The sequence below is a fragment of the Bombina bombina genome, chromosome 5 (genome assembly GCF_027579735.1).
Source record: "Bombina bombina isolate aBomBom1 chromosome 5, aBomBom1.pri, whole genome shotgun sequence".
Lineage (NCBI taxonomy): Eukaryota > Metazoa > Chordata > Amphibia > Anura > Bombinatoridae > Bombina > Bombina bombina.
Genome location: NC_069503.1, coordinates 309171187 through 309197931, shown reverse-complemented (window position 1 = coordinate 309197931; position 26745 = coordinate 309171187). Strand labels below are relative to the sequence as shown.

Here is a 26745-nt window from a genome sequence, read left to right as displayed (position 1 = left end):
CTAGTGACGTATGAACTTTACAATCCTACCAGGAGGGGCAAAGTTTCCCAAACCTCAAAATGCCGATAAATACACAACTCACCACACCCACAATTCAGTTTAACGGATAGCCAAGTAGTGGGGTGATAAAATAAGGAGTAAAAAAAGCATACAAAAAAGAGGAACTGGAAATATAATTGTGCTTTTATACAAAAAATCATAACCACCAGAAACAGGGTGGGCCTGTGGACTCTTGCCAATATGAAAGAAATGAATCTATCAGGTAAGTTCTTACATAAATTATGTTTTCTTTCATGTAATTAGCAAGAGTCCATGAGCTAGTGACGTATGGGATAGAAATACCCAAGATGTGGAAGTCCACAGAAGAGTCACTAGAGAGGGAGGGATAAAATAAAACAGCCATTTTCCACTGAAAAAATTAAATCCACAAAAAATAAGTTTTTCTCAAAAATAGAAAGAAACTTAAAACATTAGCAGAAGAATCAAACTGAAACAGCTGCCTGAAGAACATTTCTACCAAAGACTGCTTCAGCAGAAGCAAATACATCAAAATGGTAAAAATGTGTAAATGTATGCAAAGAAGACCAAGTTGCTGCTTTTCAAATCTGATCAGTCTCCACTTCTTGGGCTTTTAAGAATGAAGCTTCAGTAGATCTAGTAGAATGAGCTGTGATCCTCTGAGGTGGGGACTGTCCCGCCTCCAAATAAGCTTCATGAATCAAAAGCTTCAACCAAGATGCCAAAGAAATGGCAGAAGCTTTCTGCCCTGTCAAAGAACCAGAGAAGACAACAAGGACTAGAAGTATTCCTGAAATTTTTAGTAGCTTCAACATAATATTTCAAAGCTCTTACAACATCCAAAGAATGAAATGAAAATCTTGGCCAATAGATATGAATTTAAGATCATAAATGGTACATAATTAAACAAATGATGGTAAATAACCAAACAGGAATGAGGAATGCTATCTCAAGTAAAGTGCATAGAAGTCCAACATAAAAGTCCAAAGTGAAAATAGTGTCAATAGTGTCAATAAATCTTCAAAGATGTGTTGTGGTTCAAATGATTATCCAAAAGGAAAAAATGAAAAAAAATGAAAATGCCAAAAATGTGAAACATTTGGTGGATAGTGAAAAATGAAAACAAAAACTTGAAGTGTGCACAAAATATATATATATATATATATATATATATATATATATATATATATATATATATATATATAAATCTAAAATTCTTGTGATGGTTAACTCTCCAATGAGGTCCTGTGGTCCTCTGACTTCCTCTTTATAAATTTACCATGTATCAAAAAATCCTAGAAAACCAAAAATAAAAACATAGTGTAGATGTACAAAAAACATGTAAACTAAAAGAAATAAGCTCACCAATTGTCAACGCGTTTCGGCCTAGATGTGGCCTTTTTCAAGACAGTAAAGAGTGTAGCTCTAAGGTCTTTTATATGGTGAGCCTTGTACTGTTTGGGCGCCAAAAGTTATCAAGGGCCGCCCCTTCCTGTCATGGTGTATTGTGGGTAAGTTATTTTTAAAATTACTTAAAAAAGACTTAAAAAAGAGATTAAAACTCAATCCCATGTAAATATGTATAGATGATGATATCATTTATTAAACATTAATACCTAGAGTGTTATATATATATATGTATATTGCCGTTTAGAACCATGTCTGGCAACATACAGATAGTACTTCCGGTATTGTTATAGGATCACTTCCAGTTCTAACATTTTTGGGGTATATATTTGTATAGAGATCAATCTATAATTGGATTCCAAAATTATGTTCCAAAATTATATTGAGGTATGTTGTGCCTCTTGGCACAATATCATTATAATAGAGGGTATGATACGAGCCTCCAGAAATTGTAAAACTATAAGGAATCGCGAAAACCGGAAGTGACCCTTACGTCACTTCCGGTAACGGTCATTCGTCACTTCCGGTGTCGGTCTTTCACGGAAGATGACAGTAGGCTAATAGATATTAATGTTGGAGGTCGGAAATCAGCAGGGAATATATCTATAATCAGCACAAAAATACTGTAGTAACCGAGGAATGAGACCCGGGAAACATGGACCTGCACCCGGAGGAGATATAATTTACCCCTTTTAGCGTGGCAAGAGATTTATGGACTTGTACATGATGAATTGTGAGTTATTAGCAACTTGCAGTGCCTTGGGGTACTTGGAAGGAGACACTTACCATAAAGAACCTGATTGCCTGGAGAGTGTGAAAGATTTAATTCACTACTTGCGACATGAGGATGATACATGAGATATCCGTCAACAGTTGGGAGTCGCACAGATTCTGCAAAATGATTTGGTTCCTTTGGTCATCCAGCACCATCAAGACAAGCAGCTATTTGATGCCAATGTGCGGCTAATGGTAAACCTCTCTCAGCCAGCTCTCCTGTGCTTTGGAAAGGTTCCCCAGGACCCTACATTTAGACATCATTATCTGCAGATTGTATCCTACTTAGAAGCTTACAAGGAGGCCTTTGCAAATGAGAAGCTTTTTGGAGTATTGAGCGAAAAGTTGTACGATTTGCTGCAATTGGACTGGGTGAATCGTGAAGAGGAACATAATCTACTTGTTGAAAGGATTCTTCTATTAGTTCGTAATATTCTTCATGTGCCTGCTGATCCGGAGGAAGAAAAGAGTGTGGACGATGATGCCAGCACCCATGATAGAGTGCTCTGGGCTATCCATATGAGCGGAATGGATGACCTTATCAAATTTTTTGCTAGCTCTGAAACAGAGCAACAGTGGAGCATGCATGTGATGGAAGTTGTTTCTCTTATGTTCAGAGACCAGAATGCAGAGCATTTGGCTGCTACTGGTCAGGCACGATCAACTACAGAAAAATCTGCTGATGTGAAAAACCTTGAAAAATTAAGACAAAGAGAACTGGCAGAGAAAAAGAGTAGGGTATTCCAACATGGCACACGGCATTCTCGTTTTGGTGGTTCTTATATTGTACAAGGTTTGAAATCCATAGGATACAAAGATGTTATTTATCACAAGGGTCTTCATAATTTTAAGAATTATTCTCATGACCTTGGAAAAGAAATTAAAAGAGTTCCCAAGAGAAAGCAACAAGCTAAGGATACAGAAAAGAAACGTCGCTCTGCATTAAATGTACGTCTGTTTCTGAAAGAATTTTGTATAGACTTCTTGGAAAACTGTTACAACAGGCTAATGTACATTGTTAAGGATAACCTGATTCGCGAGAAGGGCCAGCAGCACGATGAGACGTATTATTTGTGGTCTATGGCTTTCTTCATGGCCTTTAATCGTCTCTACCGGTTCCGACCAGAACTTGTGTCTGAGACTGTTAGCATTCGAACCTTTCATTTTATAGAGCAAAATCTTACAAACTACTATGAAATGATGTTGACTGACAAGAAGGAAGCCACCTCATGGGCACGCAGAATGCACCTTGCTCTGAAGGCATATCAAGAGCTGCTAACAACTGTTCATGAAATGGATCATTCAAAAGAAGAGGGGGTCCGGGAAAGCAGCAAAATAATTAAAAACAATATTCTCTACTTGATGGAGTACCGCAAGCTGTTTCTAGCCCTTTACCGGAAATATGATGAAACCAAGCAGCCACGTTCATTCCTAAAAGATTTAGTTGAGACAACTCATTTGTTTCTTAAGATGCTCGAAAGGTTTTGCAAAGGGAAACGGACCGTTATGGTTCAGAAATGAAGGGTGAAAAAAAAAGAAAAGGAAATCAAAAGCACACCACCAGCCCACCGAAGGGCAGCCTAGGAGTCAAGAGGAGCTGGAAGAATTATGGAAGAGTGTGTCTGAGACTCTCAGAGCCTGTGTAATGGGCTCAGAAAGTCTCCCGGAAACCATTGCTCCCTTTGATGCAGCCTCTGAAATACCAGTTGAGGAACAAAGGACAGAAGCATTAGTACGAATCCAGGATGGTCTTCTAGGTGGCAGAGGACCAGATTCTGTTGCACTTTTGCGATCTGCCAGGGAGGTATGGCCAGAGGGAGATGTGTTTGGATCTGCAGAGGTAGAACCTGAAGAGGAAGTTGAATTATTGAAACAAATTCTGTTTGCAGACCTTCCCCGACCTACACTAGCTGAACCAGAGGACATGATGGAAGAGGAAGAAGAGGAGGAAGTAAAGGAAGAGGAGTATACTTCTGTTCAAGTCTCTGAGAAGGAATTTAACTTTTTGGATTATATGAATTGATTTGCAAGCTCCAATGTTGTGAAGGCGTACTTTCTGTTGCTTAAGAACTATCAGCAGAACAGTGCTCACACGAACCACTGCCTGGTGAAAATGCTACATCGCATTGCTTATGATCTCAAGACGGAGGCATTGCTCTTTCAGCTGTCTGTCTTCTGCCTTTTCAACCATATCCTTAATGACCCTGCAGCTGGTGCATACAAAGAATTGGTAGCTTTTGCAAAATACATCCTAAATAAGTTCTTTGCTCTGGCTGCCACAAACAACAAAGCATATGTAGAGCTGCTTTTCTGGAAGAACACAGCAGTTGTGCGGGAGATGACTGAGGGCTACAGGAAGCCGGGAGATGAAGACAGTGAAGTGAGCAAAAAACGATTAAAATGGACTCCAGAGGAGGAGGAAGAGCTCAGGGGTCTTTATTTGCAGTATAAGGAGGTGGAAGATACAGATGTGGTGGATAATATACTAGCTAACCTGAAGCCTGGAAGCAGAACTAGAAAGCAAATTATAAATCATCTGGTGCAGATGGGACTTGCTGAGAGCGTCAAGGACTTCAAAAAGGAGACCAAGGGAACACGTGTTGTGCTTTGGACTGAGGACCAAGAGATGGAACTGCAGCGCCTCTATGAGGAATTTCAAGAGAGTGATGACATTCTGGGAAACATAATGAAAAATGTGACAGCAAAGCGTTCCAAGGTTAGAATTGTTGATAAACTTATAAGCATGGGACTGGTGTCCGAACGTAAAGAACTTTACAAGAAAAGAAGAAGAAAAGGGAAGTCCTCAGGCATGTCTGAAGAGGAGTTTCTTCGTGACTTGGGAATAGATGGAAAAGATAATGAAATGGAGGATTATGAGGAAGAGGAAGAAGATAATGAGACTGAAGAAAAGTGGGAAGACACAAAGGTGGAGGAGAAAAAGACAGACTATGCTGTAGATAAGAAGATACAACACATTGTGCGTACATTGGAACAGGAGGGTTTATCTAGCCCCATAATTTGGCTCCAAAACAGTTTGAACCGCACTGCAGAAGACCGAGAAGAGGATGGATCTTATCAGTCTGTTCCCCTTGTGCCTTTAACTGAGGACAATGAGGATGCGGTGGAAATGAAAACATTCCAAATGCTGTTAAAAAAGCTGGGTATTAGACCACCAGCTAATGAGCAGGAATAGTTTTGGCGTATCCCAGCTAAACTGAGCCCTGAACAGCTACGTAAGGCAGCAGCCTCTCTTGTTCCAACATCTACAGATGATGCAGCTGAAATCGGTGAGGTCTGTGAGGAGCAGGAGCCCACCTTAGAGCAGAGAGCAGAAGCGTTACGTGCTCTGTTACTTAAACGAAAGAAAAAGACTACAAAAGACGTTGAAGAAAATGAGGAACCAGACCAGCCAGCCCCAGACACTTCCTCAGAACCAGACGTTCTAACTAATAGACCAAAGACTGCAACCAAAAGAAACCGTATGCTAGACAGTGATGAAGAAGAGCCAGAAACATAGATCCAAGGAGAAGAGTCACTGGAGCTTGAACGAAACAAATTTGCCTCTGATTCAGAGACTGAGGAAGACCTCCGACCAGCAAAGAAAAAGCGCTTCCTCATTGAGGATGAAGATGAGGATTAATGTGAGATGTAATTTAAACAGCACTTGTGAAGGAAGTTATAAATGGTTCCCCAAAGACTTAACTTTGATACTTGACAGGAAAAATTGGGCCTCACATTAAGTGATATTTATCCAGAGTTCTTTTTTCTGTCTCCCAAACAGCTTTGGGAGACAGAAAAAAGCACATTCCAGGGTGTGTCTGGAAATTAGCTTGTCAGTCTCTTGGCCTGGATTCTTGTAAATGGATTTTTAAATCGTGGATCCCCGCGAACACTTCACACATTGCCAAGGAGTCTTGATAAAGTCCGCAGAAGTCGGAAGAAACGCGTAGACGGCACAAAAAGGACAGTCGGTTAAAGCACCGCTACAAAGAGTACGAAATCGAGAGGAGCGTAACTTGGGGTGGTTCAAGGATTGAACTCACACAGCGGGACAGGATTGAACAGCTTCACCGCAGTAACCTACAACCAATGTGAACCAAGAGGCGCCTGTTTTTATTAAAAAGTTTGTATGTGCAATATGTTTAGTTGCGCATTAAGGATGTATTAAAAACTTTTACCGTGAGTCGTGGCTGCACTCTCTCTTCTTTTGTGTTTGCATTTAAATAATAATGTATTTAAAGAATACGTAAGAAACTTTGCAGTCAGTTGTGGATTTACTGAGGCTGGACTATGGTAGGCTTTTTTATGCTACAAGTTTTATTATTGAAAAGTTTTTAATATAACTTTAATATTAAACATTTCTATTGGTGGGCACTTCACTGTGACATTGTTGATAAATGTTATTTCCAATGTACTTTGCTTTGTTTTTTTAATTGCCTGTTTTTGCAATTAAATAATTATTCTTTATGTGTATCATATCAGAAATAAACTTCTGTAATAAGTAAAAAAATAAATAAAAAAAAATACCGTAGTAGAGTTTGAAAATAGTTTGTATAGATCGAAAAAACGGAGGTGAATAATTATGTCACTTCCGGTAACTTATCTATATGGCAAAATAAACTTGGGCATAATACCAAAGTATTCTCAGAGCAACATCAATGGATATTTTCATATTGCAACATTGAACATAAAACTAAAGGATTCTCAAGTGTAATAACAATAGATCTTACACATTGTAACATTGGAATAATACGTAACACCACTTTCGGTGTAAACAAAGGGGAATATATTAGTAGTTTGATATAATATATGGCAAGCTAGTTTTATGTAAACTATTCTTTCTATCTAATAAGTTTGTATAGACACCTTTATTTCTATACCTAAAATGCATATCCCACTGTTGAGTTGTCATCTAATGCCTACTATATGTTCAGAAAGCCTATCTCGTAGTGTGTGTGGCTACAATAAAAAGATGAATGAATGAATAAATGAACAGATATATAAATGATTAGATGAATACAATTACATATAAAGATCAGAATAAGCAATTGTGTTTCCAATTTTTTTGGTATAATAGAAGATGTTAATAAAATCTGTCTTTAATGAATATGTGTAAACACAGTCTCTCACATGATACTTTACATATATTTCATTTTGGTTTTCTTGTATATATTTATTCTGTTTATAGCATCGCTTTAATGTCAGCGTCTATCTTGAAAAATACTGAGGGGGAGGGAAATGTCTCCTATTGTATATGCGTACCCTATGAATTCCTGAAACTTAAGGGTTATATGGAAGAAGGATCGAAAAAGAGTTTGACCCTAAAATTCACATAAATGTCTTCCCAAAATCTATACAAAAAAGTATAGAAACATAAAAAATGTAGAAATGTGGAAAAACATAAAAAACCATAAAAATATGTATATGTATTGATACCTCACCATATATGCAACATACAGCTCAATGCATAGTTATAAATTGAAACCTAGGCATCAGTGGAACCTAAATAGAGATCTATCGAAATAGTCCATGTGTAATGTTATGACGTATAATGACTAATATGCATTGGTAAACCTATTAAAAATGGAATTTGAAGCCATATCGACTATTTTATAAAGTAAATTTTGTGCAAATTGTGTGATTGACTAAAGAAACTCTTGTGGGAAACTCATATATCTATATTTGAATATCAATCCCCAAACTATATAATTGAAGCAATTTGATGGTGATCAAAGAAGTGGAGGAATATCCAAAAGAGAGGGTATTGAAGACGCTAGTTCTGGAATTAAAGTTGAAATATCCGTCTCACTTATATGTCTATAGTATGAAAAGACTACTTTATTCAGGAGACCGGATATGGCTAAAGTTCAAGACTTAGTTTTAATTTATCAATGAACTATAAGTTGAAGAGCTTAATTAGATGTTAATGGTGTTGTTATAAGTTTCTAAAGACTAGTCTGTTTAAACATAAAAATAGATTAGATTTAGTTCAAAGTAGATGGGTCAGGTCTTCCTTATTGTTAAGTCCTTTCGGATGTAGACAATCTAGCAAGAATATCCATCTGGATTCTACAGTGAGGAGTTTTTTCTCATAGTTTCCTCCTTGCCAGTTCTTTGTAATCTTTTGGATCCCTGCATATTTGAGGTCTTTAATGTTGCCTTTATGTACAGTTGAAAAATGTTTATATAGGATAGTGTCAGTGTTTAGTTTCTCAATCAGCAGTATATGCTCCCTTATCCTATCTCTTAAGGGTCTAGTTGTTTGACCAATATACTGCAGACCGCAAGTACATTCAATCAAATAAACAATACCTTTATCTTGGCATCTTATCAGATCCCGAATCTGGTAGCACTCTTTGGTGTGATGTGATTGAAACATACTTGTCTTCTTCCCATATTTACAAGCTTTGCACTTAGGACAGGAAAAAAACCCTCTAATTTTCTTCCCATGTATGTTATTTATCTCGACTTTTTTCGTCTTTTGTAAGCTCGGGGCTAGTCGATTCTTCCGATTATTTGTCTTTCTATAAACAAATTGTGGATTCAGGGGAAGTTTACTTCCAATTAGATCGTCTTCCCTCAGCAGGGCCCAATGTTTCTGAAAGATCTTTTCAATAATGGGTTTATTACTACTAAACTCAGTTATCATAGGGATGTTAATCATATCATTCTTTCCCGGTTTATTCTGATTTCGATCTTTATATGTAGTCAGCTTTTTTCTTTCAATTCCTCCAACCTCTTTTATTTTCTGATCTAGTTGATCTTCCTGATATCCTCTTTCTATGAATTTACTTTTAAGAAGTTGTGCTTGTTTCTCCCATGTTTCCGTATTTGAGCAGTTTTTCTGGATTCTCAGAAGTTGACCTTTGGGGATGTTCCTTTTCTACTTCTCGTGATGACAACTGAGATTGTGGACGCAGTTGTTGCTATCAACTTCCTTGAAATGGGTTGATGTTTCCCACTCTCCATTTTTTACTGTTATTTTCAAATCCAGAAATACAACTTCTTGTGTACTCCACACATGGGTAAATTTGAGATTCAAGATGTTCTTATTCATTACTTTCATCGTAAATTCGAGGTCTTCTTTAGTCCCCTTCCAAATAATCAGGATGTCGTAGATATACCTTCGGTACAGGACCAGGTCCGCGCCAGCTGGGCAAGACTCCCAAAATATCTTCTCCCATCTGCCCAGATAAAGGTTGGCATAACTGGGCGTGAACCTGGTCCCCATCGCCGTGCCGCAGATCTGCTGGTAGTATTTCCCATTGTTACAGAAATAGTTATGGGTCAAAATGTGATAGCTACTGTCCACGATGAAGTCTGCTTGTTCACTGGGTACATCTGGATCCTTGTCCAGGAACGATCTGATGGCTTTACATCCTTCCTCATGCGGGATACTTGTATATAGTGCTGTTACGTCACTCGTAACTAGCACGTATCCTTCTTCCCAAGGTGTTGATTCAAGAGTATTTAAAACCTGTGTAGAGTCCTTCAAAAACAAAGGTAGTTGTTTTACGTATTTTTGCAGTTGGTTATCCACATACTCTGAGAGATTGCTTGTTAGTGAACCTATCCTGGAGATGATGGGTCTTCCCGGCGGATTCTGAAATGACATGGATTTTTGGTAGATGGTACATTATTGGTGTAATAGGATATTAAGTATTCAAATACCTGTATTCCTTTTCATTCAAAATCCCCAAAGTCTTCGCGTTCCTTAGTAGCTCTTGTAATTCCTTCTGGAATTTTTCTCTCGGGTTGTTGCACAACTTCCGATAGGTCACTGGATCATTAAGTAATCTCTCGTTTTCTCTCTCATAATCGGTTCTATTTAGCACCACAATTCCTCCGCCCTTGTCTGCGGGTTTGATGGTCAAAAGGTTGTTAGATTCAAGACCCTTGATGGTATTCCTTTGTACATTAGACAAATTCTGTTTTATATGTTTCAGGTTTTTGGAACTGATGTTTTTTATATCTCTGATAACCATGGTCTCAAAGGTTTCAATAGCATTTCCTTTCATGGAAATTGGATAAAATGTAGATTTTGGTTTGAGAGAAGTATATAAATATTTATCCTGTTCTGTCCCAGTAGTATAACTGATTGGTATCTGTCTCTCCATTTGGGACTTCTCAAAAAATCTTTTTAAGGTTAATTTTCTTATAAATTCCTTAGTATTGGTGTAACACTGGAACTTGTCCAGGCTTCTTGCTGGAGCAAAGGGGAGAACCTATCAACAGGACCACTGGAGAGAGGACCGAGAAAGAATGCCTTACAGACGACATGATTCCAGAGATCGAGAGGTCGGATCAGAAAGAGAGAGAGGGAGGATAGATCAACAGGATCTTTGGAAAGACACCAGAGAAGTAACACCTCACAGACGACATAAATCCAGAGACCAAGAGACAAAGAGAATAACAAAGAAATGTAGGAGTCCTACACATCAAGAAAGGGCAGAAGAAACAACTGTTGACACTCCCTTATATCATCTATCCTCTACCTCATCTTTTTTAGAGTCCTGCCAATCAGTGGCCAAAGACAAAGGACAGAGACCAATCGAAAAAATGGCTATGGAACAGAGGAGGACCTCTCCTGTAAATTCAAAAAGAAAACGCATAGGGGGAGGAGAGGAGGAATCCGCTTAAAAAAGGGAAAACCAAACATGACAAATTCAACAGAAGAAGAAAAAGAAGGAGAAATAGATGAGAATGTGGTTAAAGATGGAATATTTAATCTGAGCTCATACAATCTCACGAAAGAAGAGAGAGAAGTATTAAGATATGGTTTATCCTTTGCTCCAGCAAGAAGCCTGGACAAGTTCCAGTGTTACACCAATACTAAGGAATTTATAAGAAAATTAACCTTAAAAAGATTTTTTGAGAAGTCCCAAATGGAGAGACAGATACCAATCAGTTATACTACTGAGACAGAACAGGATAAATATTTACATACTTCTCTCAAACCAAAATCTACATTTTATCCAATTTCCATGAAAGGAAATGCTATTGAAACCTTTGAGACCATGGTTTTCAGAGATATAAAAAACATCACTTCCAAAAACCTGAAACATATAAAACAGAATTTGTACAAAGGTACAAAGGAATACCATCAAGGGTCTTGAATCTAAGAACCTTTTGACCATCAAACCCGCAGACAAGGGCGGAGGAATTGTGGTGCTAAATAGAACCGATTATGAGAGAGAAAATGAGAGATTACTTAATGATCCAGTGACCTATCAGAAGTTGTGCAACAATCCGAGAGAAAAATTCCAGAAGGAATTACAAGAGCTACTAAGGAACGCGAAGACTTTGGGGATTTTGAATGAAAAGGAATACAGGTATTTGAATACTGAATATCCTATTACACCAATAATGTACCATCTACCAAAAATCCATAAGTCATTGCAGAATCTGCCGGGAAGACCCATCATCTCCGGGATAGGTTCACTAACATGCAATCTCTCCGAGTATGTGGATAACCAACTGCAAAAATACGTAAAACAACTACCTTCATTTTTGAAGGACTCTACACAGGTTTTAAATACTCTTGAATCAACACCTTGGGAAGAAGGATATGTGCTAGTTACGTGTGACGTAACAGCACTATATACAAGTATCCCGCATGAGGAAGGATGTAAAGCCATCAGATCGTTCCTGGACAAGGATCCAGATATACCCAGAGAACAAGCAGACTTCATCATGGAAAGTATCTATCACATTTTGACCCATAACTATTTCTGTAACAATGGGAAATACTACCAGCAGATCTGCGGCAAGGCGATGGGGACCAGGTTCGTGCCCAGTTATGCCAACCTTTATCTGGGCAGATGGGAGAAGATATTTTGGGAGTCTTGCCCAGCTGGCGCGGACCTGATCCTGTACCGAAGGTATATCGACAACATCCTGATTATTTGGAAGGGGACTATAGAAAGTAATGAATAAGAACATCTTGAATCTCAAATTTACCCATGTGTGGAGTACACAAGAAGTTGTATCTCTGGATTTGAAAATAACAGTAAAAAATGGAGAGTGGGAAACATCAACCCATTTCAAGGAAGTTGATAGCAACAACTACGTCCACAATCTCAGTTGTCTTCACGAGAAGAGGAAAAGGAACATCCCCAAAGGTCAACTTCTGAGAATCCAGAAAAACTGCTCAAATACGGAAACATGTGAGAAACAAGCACAACTTCTTAAAAGTAAATTCATAGAAAGAGGATATCAGGAAGATCAACTAGATCAGAAAATAAAAGAGGTTGGAGGAATTGAAAGAAAAAAGCTGACTACATATAAAGATCGAAATCAGAATAAACCGGGCAAGAATGATATGATTAACATCCCTATGATAACTGAGTTTAGTAGTAATAAACACATTATTGAAAAGATCTTTCAGAAACATTGGGCCCTGCTGAGGGAAGACGATCTAATTGGAAGTAAACTTCCCCTGAATCCACAATTTGTTTATAGAAAGACAAATAATCTGAAGAATTGACTAGCCCCAAGCTTACAAAAGACGAAAAAAGTTGAGATAAATAACATACATGGGAAGAAAATTAGAGTTTTTTTTCCTTGTCTGAAGTGCAAAGCTTGTAAATATGGGAAGAAGACAAGTATGTTTCAATCACATCACACCAAAGAGTGCTATCAGATTCGGGATCTGATAAGATGCCAAGATAAAGGTATCGTTTATTTGATTGAATGTACTTGCGGTCTGCAGTATATTGGTCAAACAACTAGACCCTTAAGAGATAGGATAAGGGAGCATATACTGCTGATTGAGAAACTAAACACTGACACTATCCTATATAAACATTTTTCAACTGTACATAAAGGCAACATTAAAGACCTCAAATATGCAGGGATCCAAAAGATTACAAAGAACTGGCGAGGAGGAAACTATGAGAAAAAACTCCTCACTGTAGAATCCAGATGGATATTCTTGCTAGATTGTCTACATCTGAAAGGACTTAACAATAAGGAAGACCTGACCCATCTACTTTGAACTAAATCTAATCTGTTTTTTATGTTTAAACAGACTAGTCTTTAGAAACTTAGAACAACACCATTAACATCTAATTAAGCTCTTCAACGTATAGTTCATTGATAAATTAAAACTAAGTCTTGAACTTTAGCCATATCCGGTCTCCTGAATAAAGTAGTCTTTTCATACTATAGACATATAAGTGAGACGGATATTTCAACTTTAATTCCAGAACTAGCGTCTTCAATACCCTCTCTTTTGGATATTCCTCCACTTCTTTGATCACCATCAAATCGCTTCAATTATATAGTTTGGGGATTGATATTCAAATATAGATATATGAGTTTCCCACAAGAGTTTCTTTAGTCAATCACACAATTTGCACAAAATTTACTTTATAAAATAGTCGATATGGCTTCAAATTCCATTTTTAATAGGTTTACCAATGCATATTAGTCATTATACGTCATAACATTACACATGGACTATTTAGATAGATATGGGAGTTTCGTTTTTTTTGGCACATCCTTCCAATTTTTTGTTTAATACACTGGGTACCTTATAGACCTATGTATCTAATTTCTATACAACTTTTTTTAACGAATATATTTATAATTACAAGCAATGGTTTTTTGGTCTCTATTAGGTTCCACTGACGCCTAGGTTTCAATTTATAACTATGCATTGAGCTGTATGTTGCATATATGGTGAGGTATCAATATATATACATATTTTTATGTTTTTTTTATGTTTTTCCAAATTTCTAAATTTTTTACGTTTCTATACTTTTTCAGGAATTCATAGGGTACGCATATACAATAGGAGACATTCCCCTCCCCCTCAGTATTTTTTCAAGATAGACGCTGACATTAAAGCGATGCTATAAACAGAATAAATATATACAAGAAAACCAAAATGAAATATATGTAAAGTATCATGTGAGAGACTGTGTTTACACATATTCATCAAAGACAGATTTTATTTTCATCTTCTATAAAACCAAAAAATTGGAAACACAATTGCTTATTCTGATCTTTATATGTAATTGTATTCATCTAATCATTTATATATCTGTTCATTTATTCATTCATCTTTTTATTGTAGCCACACACACTACGAGATAGGCTTTCTGAACATATAGTAGGCATTAGATGACAACTCAACAGTGGGATATGCATTTTATGTATAGAAATAAAGGTGTCTATACAAACTTATTAGATAGAAAGAATAGTTTACATAAAACTAGCTTGCCATCTATTATATCAAACTACTAATATATTCCCCTTTGTTTACACCGGAGTGGTGTTACGTATTTTTCCGATGTTACAATGAATCCTTTGGTATTATGTTCAATGTTGCAATATGAAAAAATCCATTGATGTTGCTCTGAGAATACTTTGGTATTATGCCCAAGTTTATTTTGCCATATAGATAAGTTACCGGAAGTGACATAATTATTCACCTCCGTTTTTTCAATCTATACAAACTATTTTCAAACTCTACTACGGTATTTTTGTGCTGATTATAGATATATTCCCTGCTGATTTCCGACCTCCTACATTAATATCTATTAGCCTACTGTCATCTTCTGTGAAAGACAGACACCGGAAGTGATGAATGACCGATACCGGAAGTGACGTAAGGGCCACTTCTGGTTTCGCGATTCCGTAATGTTTCACAATTTCTGGAGGATCGGCACCACACCTTTTATTATAATTATATTGTGTCAAGAGGCACAACACACCTTAATATAATTTTGGAACATAATTTTGGAATCCAAGTATAGAAAGTCTGACACCGGAGTGACGAATGACCAATACCGGAAGTGACGTAAGGGCCACTTCCGGTTTCGCGATTCCTTATAGTTTTACAATTTCTGGAGGATCGGTATCATACCCTCTATTATAATGATATTGTGCCAAGAGGCACAACATACCTCAATATAATTTTGGAACATAATTTTGGAATCCAATTATAGATTGATCTCTATATATATATATATATACCTCAAAAACTGGAAGTGATCCTATAACAATACCGGAAGTACTATCTGTATGTTGCCAGACATGGTTCTAAACGGCAATATACCTATATATATAACACTCTAGGTATTAATGTTTAATACATTATATCATCATCTCTGCATATTTACATGGGATTGAGTTTTAATCTCTTTTTTAAGTAATTTTAAAAATAACTTACCCACAAAACACCATGACAGGAAGGGGCGGCCCTTGATAACTTTTGGCGCCCAAACAGTACAAGGCTCACCATATAAAAGGCCACTTAGAGCTACACTCTTTACTGTCTTGAAAAAGGCCACATCTAGGCCGAAACGCGTCGACAATGGGTGAGCTTATTTCTTTTAGTTTACATGTTTTTTGTACATCTACACTATGTTTTTATTTTTGTTTTTCTAGGATTTTTTGATACATGGTAAATTTATAAAGAGGATGTCAGAGGACCACAGGACCTCATTGGAGAGTTAACCATCACAAGATCTTTTGATTTTTGTATATATATATATATATATATATATATACATATATATTTTTGTGCACACTTCAAGTTTTTGTTTTCATTTTTCACTATCCACCAAATTTTTCACATTTTTGGCATTTTCATTTTTTCCTTTTGGATAATCATTTGAACCACAACCCATCTTTGAAGATTTATCGACACTATTTTCACTTTGGACTTTTATGTTGGACTTCTATGCACTTTACTTGGGATAGCATTCCTCATTCCTGTTTGGTTATTTACCATCATTCGTTTATTTTCGTACCATTTATAATCTGAAATTCATATCTATTGGTCAAGATTTTCATTTCATTTTATTTTACTACTATTTTGTTACATTGGTATATGGGTATATATTTTACTACCTCATATTTTAATCTATCTATTTGTATGCAATAAATTAGAGCTTTTATTATCTTTCCCAATACCTCTGCCTTTTGCGCTGTATACAATATACCATTTGATCTATTAACACTGAGACTAGCTAGGAGTTTTCCGTATACTAGCTTGAGGTATACCACTGGTGCTCGATCTGAACTTTATTTTTTATAAACATCCAAAGAATGCAAAGATCTTTCAAGAGCATTCTTGGTATTAGGACACGACTAAGGAACAACAATTTCCCTACTAATGTTGTTAGAATTCACAACCTCAGGAAGAAATGTAAACGAAGTGCTCAAAATAGCCTTATCCTGATGGAAAATCAGAAAAGGAGACTCAAAAGAGGGAGCAGACAATTCAGAAACTCATCTAGCTGAAGAGATAGCCAAAAGAAACAACACTTTCCAAGAAAGTAGTTTAATATCCAAGCATAGGCTCAAAAAGGGGAGCCTGCAAAGTCTTCAAAACCAAATTAAGGCTCCAAGGAGGAGAGATTGATTTAATAACAGGCTTGATACGAACCAATGCCTGAACAAAACAGTGAATATCAGGAAGCTTAGCAATCTTTCTATGAAATAAAACAGAAAGAGCAGAGAATTGTCCCTTCAAAGTACTTGCAGACAAACCTTTATCTAAACCATCCTGAAGAAACTGTAAAATTCTAGGAATTCTAAAATAATACCAGGAGAATTTATGAGAAGAACACCATGAAATATAGGTCTTCCAAACTCCATAATAAATCTTTCTTGAAACAGACTTATGAGCTTGTAGCATAGTATTAATCACTGAGACACAGAAACCTCTATGACTAAGCACTAAGCATTCAATTTCGATACCTTCAAATTTAATGATTTGAGATCCTGATGGAAAAACGGCCTTGAGACAGAAGGTCTGGTCTTAGAGGAAGTAGCCAAGGCTGGCAACTGGACATCCAAATAAGATCCGCAAACCAAAACCTGTGAGACCACGCTGGTGCTATCCGAAACACATATGATTGTTTCATAATGATCATGGAGATCACTTTTGGAAGAAGAACTAGAGGTGGAAAGATATAGGCAGGTTGGTAAAACCAAGGAACTGCTAAAGCATCCACCAGCTCTGCCTGAGGATCCCTGGACAGATACCTCTGAAGTTTCTTGTTAAGATGAGTAGCCATCAAATCTTTTTCTGGAAGACCCCACATCTGTACAATCTGACAAAATACATCTGGATGGAGAGACCACTACCCCGGATGTAAGGTCTGACGGCTGAGATAATCCCCAATTGTCTACACCTGGGATATGCACCGCAGAAATTAGACAAGAGCTGGATTCTGCCCAAGAAAGTATACAAGATACTTCTTTCATAGCTAGGGGACTGCAAGTCCCACTCTGATGATTGACATATGCCACAGTTGTGATATTGTCTGTCTGAAAACAAATGAATGGTTCTCTCTTTAACAGAGGCCAAATTTGAAGAGCCCTGAAAATAGCACAGAGTTCTAAAATATTGATTGGTAACATCACCTCTTGAGGTATCCAAACCCCTTGTGCTGTCAGAGATCCCCAGACAGCTCCCCAACCTGAAAGACTTGCATCTGTTGTGATCACAGTCCAGGTAGGACCAACAAAAGAGGCCCCCTGAATTAAACGATGATGGTCTAACCACCAAGTCAGAGAGAGTTGAATGTTGGGATTTAAGTTTATAAATTGTGATATCTGAGTATAATCCCTGCACCATTGATTCAGCATACAAAGCTGTAGAGGTCTCATGTGAAAACGAGCAAAGGGGATCGCGTACGATGCTGCAGTCATGAGACCTAAAACTTCCATGCACATAGCCACTGAAGGGAATGATAAAGACTGAAGGTTTCGACATAGACACAGAAGCTATCTGGAAATCTAAAAGGGTGACCCTTGTCTGAGGAATTAAGAAACTCTTTGGTAAATTGATCCTCCATGTAATGCTTGTGGGATACTCCTCTATCAGACCGAACCCGTTCAGTAGAGTTATTATCCCGGCGTCACGCCGGAATGATATGGAATATCCCAGAGCAGAGTAGGTTTGCAAGATGAGATAAATGGCAATCACCACAGGCAGGACATTCCTTGGTGGCAACAGGCAGGAAACCAGAGACAAACCACTAGGGTGGTCAGGCAGGCAGGGTTTGGCAACAGTAAGGCAGTCCAGGGGAGATAGGGGTTAACAGGTAGAGTGGTCAGACAAGCAGAATTCAGCAGCTGTATCAATCCAGCAGTTAAGGCTTAAAGAGGCAGAGTGGTCAGACAAGCAAAGTTCAGCGGCAATATCAATCCAGCAGTTAAGGGTTAAAGAAGCAGAGTGGTCAGACAAGCAGGGGTCAGCAACAAAATTACAATCCAGCATACAAATCAGTAACACCCAGGAGAACAGTAAGTAACACCTATACTTGGGCAGTGATAGGTAGGACTGACATTACTTATATAGGTGCAGGATTTGTGCCACAGGAGATCCAGACTGGCTTCTGCAGGAGGAAGCATGCGGCGATGACGTCACCGCCGCATGCAGAGGAGCCGATTCCCCCCAGGCAACGAGCAGACAGCAGGAGCCGCATCCCTAGCAACAGCTAGAGTGGCATGGCGCAACACTCCGACCATGTCTTTGAAGAAACAACACTAGTTGATTCATGTGAGATTCGGCTAAATGTAAAGACTGAGCTAGAACCAAAATATCGTCCAAATAAGGAAACACCGCAATACCCTGTCCTCCGATTACAGATCGAAGGGCACCAAGAACCTTCGAAAAGATCCTTGAAGATGTTGCTAGGCCAAATGGAAGAGCGACAAATTGGTAATGCGTGTCTAGAAATGAGAATCTCAGAAACCAATAGTGGTCTGGATGAATTGGAATGTGAAGATATGCATCCTGTAAGTCTATCATGGACATATAATGACCTTGCTGAACAAAAGGCAAAATAGTCCTTATATTCACCATCTTGAAAGTTGGGACTCTTACAAAACGATTCAACAACTTCAGACCCAGAACTGGCCTGAATGAATTTTCTTTCTTTGGGACAATGAATAGATTTGAATAAAACTCCAGACCCTGTTCCTGAAACGGAACTGGTATTATTACCCCTGAAAGATCTAGATCTGAAACACACTTCAAAAAAGCCTGAGCCTTCACCGGATTTGCTGGAACGTGACAGAGAAAGAATCTTCTCACAGGAGGTCTTACTTGGAATCCTATTAGATACCCTTGAGAGACAATACTCTGAATCCACTGATTTTGAACAGAATCTGCCCAACGTTGTGGAATAATTTCAATCTACCCCCCACCAGCTGAACTGGATTGAGGGCTGCACCTTCATGCAGACTTGGGGGCTGGCTTTGGTTTCTTAAAAGGCTTGGATTTATTCCAACTTGGAACCAGAGTCTTTAGGGGAAGGATTGGTTTTCTGTTCCTGGTTCTGTCAAAAAGAACGAAAACAATTGGAAGCTTTAGATTTACCCTTAGATCTTTTATCCTGAGGCAAAAAAATCCCTTCCCTCCAGTGATAGTTGAAATAATTGAATCCAACTGAGAACCAAATAAATTGTTACCTTGGAAAGAAAGAGATAGTAATCTAGACTTAGATACCATGTCAGCATTCCAAGATTTGAGCCATAAAGCTCTTCTAGCTAAAATAGCTAAAGAAATCGATTTAACATCAATTTTGATGATATAAAAAAATAGCATCACAGAGAAAATGATTACCATGTTGAAGCAAACGAACAATGCTAAGACAAATTAGGATCTATTTCCTGTTGCGCTAAGCTATCCAAGCAAAAGGTTGATGCAGCCGCAACATCAGCCATAGCAATGGCAGGCCTGAGAAGATAACCAGAAAATAAATAAGCTTTCCTTAGATAAGATTCAAGTTTCCTATCTAAAGGATCTTTAAAAGAAGTACTGTCTTCCATAGGAATAGTAGTATGTTTGGCAAGAGTAGAAATAGCCCAATCAAATTTGGGGACTTTTTCCCAAAACCCTAATCTAGCCACTGGCAAAGGGTACAACTTTTAAAACCTAGAAGAAGGAATGAAAGAAGTACCAGGCTTAATCCATTCCTTAGCAATCACATCAGAAATAGCATCTGGAACTGGAAAAACCTCAAGAGTAACCACAGGAGGTTTATAAACAGAATTTAAAAGTTTACTAGTTTTGATATCAAGAGCACTAAACTCCTCAATATCCAAAGTAACCAACACTTCTTTCAATAAGGAACAAATATACTTAATCTTGAAAAGATAAGTAGATTTGTCAATGTCAATGTCTGAGGTAGGATCTTTTGAATCAGAGAGATCCTCTTTAGAGGAGGATATTTCAGTATGTTGTCGGTCATTAGAAATTTCATCAAATTTATGAGAAGTTTTAAAAGACCTTTTACGTTTATTAGAAGGTGGAATAGCAGACAAAGCCTTCTGTATCGCATCAGCAATATCATTTTTCATATCAACAGGAATATCATGTACATTAGATGTTGAAGGAACAACAGAAACTGTACTAGTACTGATGGAAACATTTTCTGCGTGCAAAAGCTTATCATGGCAACTGTTACTACAGCTGGAAATATAATCTCAGCTAATTTACAACAGATACACTTAGCTTTGGTAGAACTGTGATGAGACAGCAGGAAAAAAAATCCAAACAGCATGGGCCTCTGAGTATATAGAAGGCAAGAGGCATATAGGAAGTGGGGTGAAAAATAAACTAAATTTTTTGGCGGCAAGTATGACGCACAACGCAAAAGGAAGTGAATTTTTTTGGCGCCAACAACATCTGGAAATGACGCAACTCACTACCTCGTTCAAGGAAAACCTGGCGTCAATTAAGACGCCGGAAATGACGAACTTGCGTCATCACAGACGTACCTTCTCGCCAAAAAAATTCTCGCGACAAAAATAATGCAATAAATAACAGCATTTTGCGTCCTCGCGAGCCTAATTTTGCCCGCAAAAGAAAAAACTGTCAATTTGAAAAGAAGGACTCTACCCCAGGTAAGACAAATAACTTCCTAAACATGCTTCCCAAACTGAAACTGGCAGTCTGCAAAAGGAAATATACATAGACCTGACTCATGGCAAATATAAGTAAAATATATTTAAAACTTTATATAAATACATAAAGCGCCAAACCATAGCTGCGAATGTCTTAAATAAGAAAAAACATACTTACCAAAAGACACCCATCCACATATAGCAGATAGCCAAACCAGTACTGAAAAAGTATCAGCAGAGGTAATGGTATATAAGAGTATATCGTCGATCTGAAAAGGGAGGTAGGAGATGAATCCCTATGACCGATAACAGAGAACATTTGAAAATATTTCTCGCGAGGAAAACCATAACATCAATAGGCGAAACTCCCTTCACATCCCTCTGACAAACACTGTACTCTGAGAGGAATTGGGCTTCAAAATGCTTAGAAGCGCTTATCATAGAAGAAATCAGAAATCAAGCACAAACTTACTTCACCACCTCCATAGGAGGCAAAGTTACTTGAAAGGCAGACAAATCAAGCAAATCACTGGATGTTCCCTAGACCGGAGAGCTATGTTTATCCTTTCACTTGCACTTAGCAGGGCGAGGTAGAGCAATAAGGGCCTCAGACACCGCCGTTTTTAACTGTGCTGTAAAGTCTGATGGTAAAAGGCTCCCTCCTGACAGAGGATCAGGCGTGCTACGGGAAGCTGCATGTGACAATGGAGATGATTGATGGGTACGCACCTCATGGGACGGCGAGTACTCAGAGGTGAACGGCTCAGTCATACTAAAGGGGGTTAACCTTCTTAGACAATATAATAATAATAACCTTGTTGATGCATATGGAACATAGTTGAGAGGGCAGACACACCAAGGCCTCCTCACAATATAGACACATATTACTATTAGGAATAGAGGGAGTACCCTCAAGCATATCAGTATCCTCCATAGCTTGCGCCAACAACAGTAGGATACGAATAAAGGTACTTTTGCAGTGTTTAAAGTTAAAGTAAAACACCTGTATGTTCCGTTACCACATAACAGTCTGTTAGCCCAAATAAATCTCACACATTAATCAGCATAAATCAAAGAAAACACAATTAATTAATCCCCACTGTTCAATAACCTCCCTCAGGACATATTAACCCACGATTCTATAAAGATAAAAGGAGTCACACTGTGACCCTGTCTTCAGCAATTTCAACATAAGTAATAATTGAAACGATCTTACCAGAATCCATGCTGTGGAACAGAAACACAGCCTCTCAAGTGTGACAGTCTTGTAGCATTGCTCCTGACATGGATTGAGTGAAGAAAGCAGACAGTGAAACTCGTCAACACTGGTTGCTTAAGGAGCTGTTAGCAGGCAGTCTGGATGGGTTCGCAGAAAGACTCTCCCTGCATCTCCAGACTCTTTCGTCAATGCTCTCACTGAGAGGCTGACAAGACTACTTAAAACTCCAGTTCCATAACTAAAGGCATATATCCCTCCTGAGGAACAACTCCGAAATCTTCTGACACGTCTCTGCCATCCTCTTGTGATGAAAGGCAAAGAATGACTGGGGGATAGGGGAAGTGGGGGAGGTATTTAAGCCTTTGGCTGGGGTGTCTTTGCCTCCTCCTGGTGGCCAGTTTCAGTATTTCCCAACAGTAAGGAATGAAGCCGTGGACTCTACTTGTATTAAGAAGGAAAAGAGTACACAATTCTTACTGATTTGGTTGACCTGGCATAATGGAACAGATTTGCAAAATAAACAAATATATGTAACTGGAGGGATATCAGAAACTGACTTCTCTAAAGAAATATCAATGGGGACAGAAACATTTTGTTCCATATTTGTACTTGTATAACAGTATACAATGACACCTTATATAATAAACAGTACAAAGAAAACCTGGTAGAGAGCCCTCTACACTATGTTAACACTCCCTCAGACACTTTTATAATCTCCCGATGTAGTAACTTTAACAAGCCCCAAGAAATAAGTAAAGCCCTTTAATACCCCCAGGCAGCTCCTGTGTGTGTACTCACTCCATTCCTGGAACTGGCAGGCTCTAAAAATCAGATTAGAGACATTTAAAGATCAGGCCTCAAATGTTGCAGGTGACATCTAGTTGCAGAAACTCTAGACAGCTGAGAGTAAAGCCCGGGAACACAAAGAGGATGGAGCTACTGCTTGGAGTAAAGCCAGTGACTTAGAAATAATAAAAAACACTTTTGAATGTTTTAAAGTAAAATCAAGTGCATCAAGCATAATAATCCTATAAACCCTGATAAAATATGTTCCCCAGCCTAACCGGAGCCTGCACCATAGAACTGCATCATGCATTAAGCTAGTGCCAGTTCTCTAATTTCGAAAATTGCTTAAAAATTATCCAAAAAGCTACCAGTGGGTTAAAAAGAGTCAGACTCTTCCATAGTAGTGTTCCCAATGCTAGTAGAACTGTTAGGGACATGATATGAAAAAACAATTGTGTCATGAGGGGAGCAGGTTAAGCCCCCTGGCTATGCTGTATCTGTGTCACAGTACCTACAAATGGCATCTGGGATGTGCTATGTAAAGACACTTACCGTATGCAGCACCTTTCCACTGGCCAACTAGGCAGGCCATTTATGTCAAAGCAGTTGTAGCAGTAACCCATCCAGTACAGGTATCAAGTACTGCAGAGGGTTGCAGTAGGAAATACCAGAGCCTAAGGACGAGTCTCCACGACACTTGAGGGTAGTTATGGCTGAAGTCCTGATAAGGAAATCCTGTATCATTCAGCTGTTGTGAAGAGTCTTTTCTGTCTTCTTTGTAAATGATACTCCCGAGGGAATCTGGGTCTTACATAGGTCTGAGCTCCCAATTTGTAATCCATAAGCAAGTAGCTGGAACAACCTCTATTCTCAACCATCCTCTATGAGGCCAAGAATAAAAACTAGAGAGATGGGAGGTGGGGAAGTTTTAAAGCTCTTGTATGGGTCCTTGACTTCCTCCTAGGGGCGGGAAATATATTCCATATGTTTCCTTTTTTATTTTTTACCACCTATAGAATATAAAATGGTATTTATGTATATGAACTGGCTAATTATGTGTTTTAAAGCCACAACCTAACATAATTGGTTGAGCTTGTAGGTATAATCAGATCTCATTACATTATAACCTTGTGTACATATATTTATCTTATATCTGTCCGTAAATCAAAGACCAATACTAGGAGAGAACAATGCAAAAACATAATTTATGCTTACCTGATAAATTTATTTCTCTTGTAGTGTATCCAGTCCACGGATCATCCATTACTTATGGGATATTCTCCTTCCCAACAGGAAGTTGCAAGAGGATCACCCACAGCAGAGCTGCTATATAGCTCCTCCCCTAACTGCCATATCCAGTCATTCGACCGAAACAAACAGAGAAAGGAGAAACCATAGGGTGCAGTGGTGACTGTAGTTTAATTAAATTTTAGACCTGCCTTAAAATGACAGGGTGGGCCGTGGACAGGATACACTACAAGAGAAATAAATTTATCAGGTAAGCATAAATTATGTTTTCACTTGTTAAGTGTATCCAGTCCACGGATCATCCATTACTTATGGGATACCAATACCAAAGCTATAGGACAGGGATAAAGGGAGGGACAAGGCAGGTACTTAAACGGAAGGTACCACTGCATGCAAAACTGTTATAACTACAATATTTAAATGTTGTGTAGCTGTAATAGCGGAACAACCACAGGAAAGACTTAGCCTGCAGTGTCAGTATTAATACAGCACTTTAATAGTAATGGATGATTCCCAGCAGCGGTGTAAGAGTGAAACTGAGTGTTTGCAAAGTAATACAGCAGGTAGAGGTTAGGATAACTGCTGATATAAGTATAAATGATACTATGCAAAAATATACGGCTGATATGTTCTTAGTACTTTGATTATTGCAAAGCATAAGATATGGTTAGAATGCAGACTGGAGATTTAAGCAGCAAATGATAGAAAACAGGTTATCCAATAGATAAGCAAAGTATTGCAAGCAAGGAATGGCAGACAAATAACAATTAGCAGTTCAATACAGATTGAGATATACTTGCAAGTACTAGCAGCTGTAGCAGAATGAATCCGGTGGTTGGTGTATGTTAACACGATGAGAAGGGAGCAGTAGCAGTGTCCGTGAAAGCTACTGGAAGGTGTGAGCGTGGAACAGCGTGTAGATCCGGCTGTACAAAGTCAATCCGCTGGGAACAGGAAGAGTTCTGTAGCTGAGAACGGAGAGGAGCTGAACAGCAAAATGTGTAACAAAAGAGACAGGTACTTTGTTCAGGATAGCGATGAAGGCAACAAGTAGCCTAATAGGTAAAAAGGCTTGAGGCTCAATATCTGTCAGCTGGAGTGGAGGAGTGTATCCTTTAACCTGTGCCAAACAAAATAATCAAGCAAAGAGTATAGCAGGAAGTGCACTTATAAAGCAAAAGAAGGTGGGGCTGAATTAAAGGGGACATTACAGACCCCCCCCCCCTTCAGGGCATCATCACCGAGGATGCATTGGGTTTCTGAGGGTAACGTCTATGAAAAAGAGCAACAAGATGTGGAGCATGGACCAGAGAGTGCAACAACCAAGAGTCCTCCTCCTGCCCATACCCCTTCCATCGAACCAAATACTGCAGTCTCCCACAATGTATACGTGAGTCGAGGACGCTATCAACTTCATATTCCTCATGGTCCTCGACAGTAACAGGTGGTGGAGGAACACTTAAGCGCGGAAATTCTTCACTGGTTCTGTAGGGTTTGAGCAACGATATATGAAAAGAAGGATGAATCTTGTATTTCTCTGGCAGGTCCAACACAACAGTTGTTGGGTTGAGAATACGTAGAATACGGAATGGTCCGATGAATTGACTACCCAATTTCTTAGAAGGTATAACAAGTTTAAGAAATTTGGTGGAAAGCCACACTTGGTCGCCTACTTTATAATCAGGACCTGGGCGATGTCTTGTGTTATAGTAGTGTTGTTGATCAGTCTTGGCTTTGTGTAAGTGAACTTTCAGTAGTTGTAGGGCATCCTGTAGATTGGCTAAGTAAGAAGTGACAGATGGTGATGCAGAATCTATTTTAGGCAGTCGGATGGTTTGAGGGTGATAACCATAAGTGGCATAGAAAGGGGTCATCTTAGTTGAGGTCGATACAGAATTATTATAAGAGAATTCGGCTAAGGCCAAATGATGGAGCCAGTCATCCTGCTGGTGTGTAATGTAGCATCTAAGATATTGTTCAAGGATACCATTCACTCGCTCAGTGAGGCCATTAGTCTGGGGGTGATATGCCGTTGAAAGTCTAGGATGTATGTTTAACAGTTTGCAAATTTCCTTCCAGAAATGGGAGGTAAACTGAGAGCCACGATCTGTTATAATGACATTTGGTATCCCATGTAGTTTTACAATTTGCTTTAGGAAGGTATCAGCATTTTGGGAGGCTGTGGGTAAACTTTTTAAAGGTATAAAGTGAGCAAGTTTCGTCAAATGGTCGACGACTACCATGATTGTGTTGTGGTTTTGTGATGGTGGAAGTTCCACTATAAAATCCATGGAAATTACAGTCCAGGGAATATCAGGAATAGGAAGAGGTGTGAGATAACCTATTGGTTTTTTCCTCTCGATTTTGTATCGTGTACATGTCTCACAAGATGTGACATAATCTTGTATAGTTTTACCCAT

At 38.5% G+C, this 26745-nt stretch overlaps 1 pseudogene; it reads left to right on the top strand.

The window, feature by feature from the left end:
• Nucleotides 1-2071: 2071 nt before the first annotated feature.
• On the top strand, nt 2072-5986 carry LOC128660309 (protein timeless homolog; annotated as a pseudogene).
• The last annotated feature ends 20759 nt before the right edge of the window (nt 5987-26745 follow it).